The sequence below is a fragment of the Gobius niger genome (genome assembly GCF_951799975.1).
Source record: "Gobius niger genome assembly, chromosome: 1".
NCBI lineage: Eukaryota > Metazoa > Chordata > Actinopteri > Gobiiformes > Gobiidae > Gobius > Gobius niger.
Genome location: NC_136852.1, coordinates 41,047,906 through 41,055,307, shown reverse-complemented (window position 1 = coordinate 41,055,307; position 7,402 = coordinate 41,047,906).

The window sequence follows — 7,402 nt, the reverse complement described above, 5'->3', positions numbered from 1 at the left end:
GTGCACTATGCAACTTTTTTTGTAAAACATGAAGTTGATATTTGATTGTATTTGACCTTGTAGTGACCTAGTGACTGTATGAGTGGTCAGCATGGCACCTTTACTTTGGATCACGGTGGCCCCTGGAACGCTCCAGGATCAATTGTTTTCTGGGTTTTCTGGTGAGAGAAAAGCAGAGAAAACCTTTAAAAAAAATGTATCCTGGAGAATCATGGAGAACACTGTGATGGAAAGTAAATGCGCCATGCTGACCACTTATGCAGCCATTAGGTCCCCGCAAGGTCTAATACACACAACTATCAACTTTATTTTTCACATAAAAAGTTGCATAATGCACCTTTAAGGTTGAGGTGTTTAAAAAAACAGACTACAGAAGGGCAGAAATGTACACTTTCCCCATTTTTCCCTGTATTTTTCCTAATTTTCCCCACCATATTATTCCCAGTTTTTACCCCCCGCCTTAACTGAGCGCATTTTCTCCAGCTCAGCTTTACCCAAATGTAAAAGCTTCTCGACTGAAGCAACGCCTTATTTGAAAGCTAAGACCTACAAAACTGTTTTTGTCACATTTTTGTCACATCATCATCTCTTTTTTCGTCAGGTTTTCGTAGTTTTTTTGTCGGGTTTCTGTAACTTGTATTTTTTTTCTGCTTTCTTCGTTGTTTTTTCTCCTTGCTTTTTGTTGCATTTGTGGCACGTTTTTGTTTCTCTCGTTGCTCTTTTTTTACGTCACTTTTTCGTCGCTCTTTCGTTGCTTACTCAGTTGTATTTTCATCCTCGTTTTTGTCACTGTTTTGACACATTTTTCAAGAAGCTTTTAGATTTGGGTAAAGCCAAACTGGACAACATTTTTTCCTATGTTTTTTTTTTTTCCCCTATATGTTTTTTTCCCACTTTTTTCCTCATTTCTTGACATTGTACATTTGCATAATCATCCAACCAGCAATTTCAATGGTCCTTTATGACATTTTAGTCTCTCCTCTTCGCAGGCCCGACTCGTAACGTTATTGGGAGCTGGACTTCAACAATCTCCTTGAAGATGTTTACTTTGACCACAGGCAGCAAAACCAGAGCTTAAGTGCATCCTCTTCCAAATGCTTTATTTTGAAAACGCGCTTGTGTTTAGTTGCTCTTGTGACCGAGCAGTATTTGAACGTTCCGCAGTGTGGCTTTAACAAAAGGATAAGTCAGTAGGCTTGCAACATTATTCGCTGTGTGTATGGTGGTAATAATAATACCCTCTGCACACGACCAAATATTATCTCGTGTGGAAACAAGAGGGAAAGCCAAAGCCGAGTGCTTTAATGGAAAAATAAAGGGAACACTAAACTTGAATGAAAAACTAAGATAAAAAGATAAAACTGACACTGATCCGCTGCTGCTACGTGACTCGTCCATCTGTGATCTCAAAGCAACTGAACTCTGCAAAAAAATCTTCATTGGTTGAAATGACTTATGCTGCGTTCAGGTAACGAGTTAGCTGGTTAATTTCTGACCTTCGACTGAGGTCGCCTCGAAGTGGTAATTCCAGCATGATCAGAGTAAATGAATTAGGCTTTAAAAAACGTAATTAAAAGTTGCTCCAGACACATTAGCCAAAAATTGCTCAATGAAGAAAAAAAAAACGGTTGAATAGGTGTACTGCATGCTAACGTAACACATTGTTGGTTAGCTACATGAAGCATAAACAACGGATTAAACAGGTGTCTGGTATGTTAAAGGGATATTTCAGGATTTTTGACATAGGGCCTCAGTTCCTAGTTATCCAGAGTGTACTTAATTTCTGGAGATATTTTTTTCTTAAATTCATGCAGTTCTTATATTTAAAGAGGGGGTATTATGCTTTTTTCAATCACATAGCACCAGTCTATATCACACTACAATGATGAGCAAACCTTCTGTTGGTCTGTAAATGCAGTAAATTAGAATAACTGCCTTGTATAAAATGTCTCTCTCAAAATGGCTGTAGTGAATGTCTTGAAATAGGCCTCTGTCTCTTTAAGAACCTCTGACCCTTTCAGACACGCCCCCTCCACACGCTGTCTGTGGCATCAGTGGGGAGGGGGTTCTGCTGAGGAGCAGTGGTTGGTTACTCGGCGGGTGACGAAAGCTCGGAGGCGTCTCCAGGAGGTGGGGGCGTTCCTAGGACGACTCAGGCAAACATATCCCTAAAATGGCCGCCAACAGAGTTTTTACAGATTACTCAAAAATACGTGAATGTGCCAAGGATTGATTTTGCATAATACCCCCCCCTTGAAAGAGCTTTGTGGCGCTAGGCTAGTGCTAGGCTAGTGCATGTCTATGGTATCAGCTAGCCGGCATTAAAAACAGTCTGACCCGCTCCACAGAGCACCTGAGGCAAATCACTTATAACGCCAGACTAACCATAAACATGTCTGTGTCGAAATATAACTGACCTTGTATCACATGAATTACCGCATTTTGAGGGACAATTTTCTTGTAGATCACTGCGTAGCTTATACAACCACAAAGCTGATGCTGCTCAAATATGAGTTGTTTTAAATCCAAAATAGTTATGATTCTATTAACACAGACATTTATATGGTTAGTCTGGCGTTATAAGTGATTTTGCCTTTAATGCAGGCTAGCTGATACCATAGAAATGCACTAGCCTAGCGCCACTAAGCTCTTCAAATATAAGAACTGCCTGAATTTAAGAAAAAAATATCTCCAGGAATCAACCACACTCTGGATAACTAGGAAATGAGGCCCCATGTCAAAAATCCTGAAATATCCCTTTAACGTCTCATAAACAGTTCAGATAACTATAGCATAAAGAACATCCCAAACTCTCCATCTCACTCCAAATCACTAAATCCATGGAAATGTTCATCCTCGGTGTCACTTCTGAACCATCGCCTTGGCAACGACCTTTGCACGGAGGCGTAGCTGCACCTACTGTTGACAAGCCTCTCCCGGCAGCACGTTTTTTTGTTCTGTTTTCTTCATTGTCGTAAGATTATCCTCCGCTTTTCGCCAGTCCCTCGCAAGTTTCTCGCTCACTCCAAACTTTCTTTCTGCTGCTCGATTAGCCTGCAGTGCCCTCTAGCGGCATGTGAAATTATATTTGGGATTTTTTTTTGAAAAAGGAAGAAAAATCACATATTGGTCGCTTCGGAGTATAAGACGCAACCCCCTGCCAAACTATGAAAAAAAGTGTCCGGAAAAATAGGATAAGTCTGATTCAAACTGGCATTAAATCTAAACTCTTTTCAGGGAATATGTTTTTTCCTTAGAGACAGAACCAGAGATGCACATAAGTCCCTGACCAGCAAGTCCAAGTCAAGTCTAAGTCTCTGACCACAAGTCCAAGTCAAGTCTAAGTCTCTGACCACAAGTCCAAGTCAAGTCTAAGTCTCTGACCACAAGTCCAAGTCAAGTCTAAGTCTCTGACCACAAGTCCAAGTCAAGTCTAAGTCTCTGACCACAAGTCCAAGTCAAGTCTAAGTCTCTGACCACAAGTCCAAGTCAAGTCTAAGTCTCTGACCAGCAAGTCCAAGTCAAGTCTAAGTCCCTGACCCACAAGTCCAAGTCAAGTCCGAGTCTGTAACCCCGCAAGTCCAAGTCCCATGGTTTCTATATGTTATACACTAATTCAAATCACGGTACAGTAAAACTATTTAAAAAAAAATAAAAAAACACCTGTAAAAAAATAATAAACTGTCAGACAAATACAGCCCAGGGCTTCCACACACAAATAATGTGTATTTCCAGGAACTGGAAGACCTTAAACACAGCACAAAAGCACTAAGGCTCATGCAGACCAACCAGTACAACGCTCTGTAAGGGCCATCCCAGACCTGAATATTATTGAACATTTGTGTTGTGATTTAAAGCGGGCTGTCCACGCTCAGAAACCATCAAACCTGACTGAACTGGAGATGTTTTGTAAAGAAAAATGGTCCAAAATATCTTCCGCCAGAATCCAGACTCTGATTGGAAGCTATAGAAGCGTTTAGATCAGGGGTGTCAAACTCATTTTGGGTCGCGGGCCGAAATTCAGCCCCCACTGTGGGTCGCAGGCCGCGTATAATGGAGAACATTTTTCCAATAAATGAATAATAATAAGCTGTGATTTGGTCAAAGCCCCAACTCGACTGTAGCTTCATTAATAACAATACAAGTGCACTTGTATTGCACTTTACAAGCCTGTGTCACAACATCCTCAAAGTACTACATAGTCATTATTCATTCACTCCACACTCTGTGGTGATAAGCTGTTACTGAAGCCACAGCCGCCCTGGGACAGACTGTTCATTGACCTCGTGGCTATATAATGTGTTGTTCATATCCTGAGTTCTTATTATGTCTGTGCCCTCTGGTGGACACGTGTGGAACTCTTTCCTTTTTTTAAATGTAATGCCCCCTAGTGGCCAGAATGGGCATTCAGCTTATTCTTCAAAAAATCATTACTCCCCACAGGAATGAGCTAGACTTACTTTTTTTTTTTTTTTTTTTTAACATACTCTGGAATTTATGCTCTAAAGGCTATAGGGCAGGGCCGAAATCATCTCCAGCTTTAGAGGCTTTTATTTCTGCAAAAGGAGGATGCACAAAATATTGACTTAATTTTTATTTTGTGGTGTCTAAATGTATGCACACGCCTCGTTTTGTTTAAATAATTCTTTCACACTTTCCATAAATCATATAAACTTTATTTCACTTCTCAAATATTACTGTGTTTGTCTCCTATAGGATATATTTAGCTGAAATTTCTTATCCAGACGACCAATGATTTATAAAAGGGAAATCATGAACATTTACAGGGGTGCCCAAACTTTTGCATATCACTGTATATTTAACTCGATTATTCATGAAAAATATGCAGCACGTGAATAAAACAGCTGTTCTGTGGAAAAAAAAAATCATTATTTTCTCCATATTAATCTATCTCGATTTTCGATTCGATTTCATTCTTTCATAATAAATTCAATACATCTTGCTGATTCAAAAAATTAGATGCATCTTTTATTCAAACCTCACGTCAAAGAAAAACAAACTCTTTCCTCCATTTTCATTTCACATGCAAAATCTTCCATTGTCTCGTCCAAACTAGGTTCTGTTTGTGCCAAAGAAATGGATTATTGTCGATTATTGACAATTGTTGGGATCGATCAAAGCGGAGATTGCGATTTCGATTAATTGCCCAGCCCTTCTCATTCGTGTTGTGTTTAAACCTCTTCACCTCCGCCTGAACCAAGCACATTTTCTCCGGTTTGAAATGACCCAAATCTAAAAGCTTCTTGAAAAAAAGTCAAGAAAAAGCAACAAAAATGTGGCAAAAACCAGGATGAAAACGTTAAAAAAATATGTGACAAAGAAACAACAAAAACGAGATGAAAAAGCAACAGAGCGACAAAAAAGTGCCAAAAAAATGCAACGTAGAGAAAAAAACGTCAAATGTGACAACGACACGGGACCAACGCGAGGAAAAAGATCTGTTTAGATCAGTTTTGTAGGTCTTAGCTTTCAAATGAGGCGTTACACTGCAAAAGTGTCTTGTTTTAAGGAAAAAATTCTGCCAATGGGGTAAGCATTTTTTTCTTGCTAGAATATTTTTCTTATCATAAAACAAGAAAGAAACACTAAATTAAAGCAAATAAATAGCTGGAATTAAGCAAAATGTCCTCAGAAAATGGAATAATCTAAGGAAAACATTCTTATTTAGTGAGAATTAGTGGGTATTTTACTTAAATGTTGCTTGATTTAAGCAAAATGTTCTAAATTACACACATTTTTGAGCAAAATGTTCTTAATAAATACTAATATTTAAGGAAAATATTGTCCGCGCCCGGAGACCCATGTCCATGATGTGGAGCCAGGCTGATGGTCAGAATCACCTGGCTGGAGGATTCACCTATTGTACATGTTTTTAGTGGTAGGGGAAACGTACACAGACACGGGGAGAACATGCTCCACACAGAAAGGCCCCGTCCTGGTGGGAATCGAACCCAGGACCTTCGAGCTGTGACGCTGAGGCTCTAACCCTAGTTTTTCGTAAAATAAGAAAAAAATATTCTTTGTCTAAAGCTGAAGAAGATTCAAAAAGTTGTTCTATCTTGTTACAAGAAAAATGATCATGTTTTTAGCAAACATATATATAAACATATGGCTAGATTTTATTTCCTAAAACAAGATTTTTTTTCTCAAGAAAACTTAGGCAAGACATTATTACTTTTTAGGGAAAAAAAAAGAACTTATTTCTTAAAGTAAGACATTTTTACTTGCTTAGAATCCACTTTTTGCAGTGTACACTGGCTTACAGGCTGTGACCTTTTACATTTGGGTAAAAGTGAAAGGGAGAAAATGCACTCGGTTGAGGCAGGGGTTAAGAGGTGAGTGCAAAGACTTGTGCCTGTCTGTGACTGCTCTCTACTTTTCAGAATGCATTGTGGGAAATGTCGAGTGCACTACTTTTTCTCTCGTATTCAACCACGAGATAGTGCACTATACAGGGAATAGTGTGGACATTCGGACACAGCCCATGTTAAAAAAAATGCTGCTGTCTTTTAACAGATTGACATTTATTGTGTGATTTTAAGTTCAAAGAGATGAATTCGTCATCGTGAAGAGGGGGGGTTTGTAACATTTTCAGTGTTTTGTTGCATTTTAGTCACGTTCTATCTCTTTTTTTGTAGCGCTTTGGCTGCATTTCATTTTTTCCTGTAATATAAGTGTAATAAAGCCAGTTTTTGTGGCTTTATTACACTTATAACAACAACACAACGAAAAACGTGCAAAAAAAGTGAACAAAAAAAGTCACAAAAAACAGGACGAAAAATACGACACAAAATGTGACCAAAACGTGACTTAAAACGCCGTTACACTGCCCTCTAGGCTGTTAACTCTCTCAGGTCAAGAAGCTTTTAGATTTGGGTAAAGCTGAAACTAGAGAAATGTGCTTGGTTAAAGCTGCCCTGAGCGATGTCTTTTAGATTTGCTTTTCTTCAGTAGGTGGAGTAGTGAACCCTGCTCTGTTCTTCTTGTTCACGAGTCCGCTGCTGTGTGCGAGAGTGGTGCATCCAGCGATGCATTATGGGAATACAACATTCCCGGACAGGCTGCGGGTGAACACAACTCAAGAGGAAATTCACTTATTTCACGAAATGTGTCTTATTTTTTCTTTACTTTTTGCCGTAAAACTTTAATAATCCACACGAGGTCGGACACTTGGAGCTCAAACGAATGGAAACATGAATGTACAATTTAAAATCACTGTATCATGCTATGAAGTCTGTAATTCTGAGTCAAGATCAGGGAGAGTGTCCGCCACACCCCTCTTGTTCTTTATTTTGTTAATTCCTCTGAACTGAGGTTCCCAAACGGTGGTTCTCGGGCCTCTTCAGCTGGTGCTCAGGGTCATAAATGGATGATTTCATTT